This window comes from Podarcis tiliguerta (assembly GCF_965153285.1).
Source record: "Podarcis tiliguerta genome assembly, chromosome: 5".
NCBI lineage: Eukaryota > Metazoa > Chordata > Lepidosauria > Squamata > Lacertidae > Podarcis > Podarcis tiliguerta.
In genome coordinates this window covers 92,749,134-92,751,563 of record NC_139538.1, presented here as the reverse complement: position 1 = coordinate 92,751,563, position 2,430 = coordinate 92,749,134, and positions in this window count along the sequence as shown.

The following is a 2,430-nucleotide window of genomic DNA, read 5'->3' as shown; positions in this document are numbered from 1 at the left end:
GTAAAGGTACCCCTGCCCGTACGGGCCCGTCTTGACAGACTCTAGGGTTGTGTGCCCATCTCACTTAAGAGGCCAAGGGCCAGCGCTGTCCGCAGACACTTCCGGGTCACGTGGCCAGCGTGACGAAGCTGCATCTGGCGAGCCAGCACAGCACACGGAACGCTGTTTACCTTCCTGCCGGTAAGCGGTCCCTATTTATCTACTTGCCCCCCAGGGGTGCTTTCGAACTGCTAGGTTGGCAGGCGCTGGGACCGAGCGACGGGAGCGCACCCCGCCGCGGGGATTCGAACCGCCGACCTTTCGATCGGCAAGCCCTAGGCGCTGAGGCTTTTACCCACAGCGCCACCCGCGTCCCACTAAGTAAGACTTACTTCTCAGTAAACAGCATGCATTGAATTGAATGACATATGTACGAAGAGATTCCTCCCTATCCCCTGGGTGATTCCAATACATTTTGCTTCCTGAGGCAATGGACAAGACATACAGAATTTCATGTACAGAATCTCACCAGGCTGGCAGCTGAATTGAGGGAGAAGCCGCTGCATCCAGGTGGACTTCTTCCTTTCCTTTTCAAAGCTGGCACCATTGTTTGGCTTACTGTAGAGTTTCAAATCTAAGGCTAGTCTACCCATTTATATTCTGGAAGAAATAGAGGGGAGAAGAGAGAGAGCGCTATAAATGATTTCTTGCAACAGTGTATAAATGTCTGAGGCTGCAGTCCTAATTTCCTAGTGCTCTCCAGCATAAATAGGTTTTGCAGCCTATTCTGAAAGCCATCGATGAGCCTTCTTCTGGAAAGGGCCACCACTGAGAAAGGTAACTGGTAGTCTGCAGAAACACTGTAAGATTTTGTTTCTGTTCCCCACATGCTCCAGAAGGCAAGGAGAATAGTTTAGCATCAGCTAAAGCTTGTGAGTTTTCTTCAAGGTACTTAGAAAGCACTGCATAGGTCAATCCAGTGGTATGGATGAGGATGGTAAGATTCTTCATCTTTAAGAGTGCACGCAGCCTACATAACAAAGTCACTCATAGATGCTGTTGGTCATAACCACTAATTGTTCTTCTAGACAAAGTACTGGCCCCCAGATCACCTCCATGAACCGGTTCTGGTAAGTCAATACCCTGATAAGCCCAGGTGAATTGTCTCTCAGAGAGCATTTCATCTGCCATCAACATAAAAACTCCTTATCTGAATTCAACATCAGTCTGTTCAGCTTCATGCATCACCACCAGCTACAAAAACTGGTTTAGTACTGAAACAGCAGCTACTTACTTAAGAAAATAAAAAATATAAGGAGACCCCTGACCGTTAAGTCTGGTCGCGGATGTCTCTGGGGTTGTGGTGCTCATCTAGCTTTCCTGGCCAAGGGAGCTGGAGTTTGACCGCAGACAGCTTCCAGGTCATGTGGCCAGATTGACTAAGCTGCTTCTGGCAAACCAGAGCAGCGCACGGAAATGCCGTTTACCTTCCCGCCAGAGTGGTACCTCTTTATCTACTTGCACTTTGACGTGCTTTCGAACTGCTGGGTTGGCAGGAGCAGGGACTGAGCAACGGGAGCTCACCCCATCGCAGGGATTCGAACCGCCGACCTTCTGATCGGCAAGCCCTAGGCTCTGTGGTTTAGATCACAGCGCCACCCGCGTCCCTTACTTAACAAAATAGAGAGCACTTATTTCTCTAGTTTGAGGCTACCACTCTGCATTTCTAAGTATGGGCTGGTTTTCACTGAGATGGTTTCCTGTATCTGGGTTGCATCATTTCAGGTGAGGGTTTGCTCAGTTGAATGCTCCTCTGTACAAAAGGATTCCATCTACAAAGAGAGAGAGGGCGGAAGGGAGATCAGAGGAAGAGGCAAGGCTAGAATCCTTCTTCTTCTTCCTGTATAGAGAGGCAGGTTTTCCCCCAGTGTTTTTGATATACAGAAATATTCCACCATGTGAGACACTGCCGCTGGAAGCGAGGCAGTGCCTATCAGGAAGTCCCTTTCAATTGACCTGGCAGAAGCCTTCAAGGGTTTCATACAAGAAGCAAGACAGGATTGAAAAAAGTCACACAAAGTCAACTCAGCTGCTGACTTCACAGCTATATATTTGAAGACGACGGCTAAATAAACTTCATTTTTAATTTTCTCACATTGGTACAACACAGTTTATTGCCTAGTAACATCCTATGAAAAATAAATAGATGGATTAAAGAAATATGAATCGCTCTGCTTTATAACACTCCAGAGTCGCAGCTCAGCTCAAAGCATCAGCTGGCAGAACTTGGTCCCTCTCCAGACATTTCATAAGGACTCAGCCAAACATACACCAGCTGAAGAGTCGGCCTCTGATATCCCCATCTGGGCCATATTCTTTCCCGAGTCCTTTTATACAAATGCAAATTGTCTTAAGCATACAAAATCTTTGTTCTATCTTAAGCAATGTCCC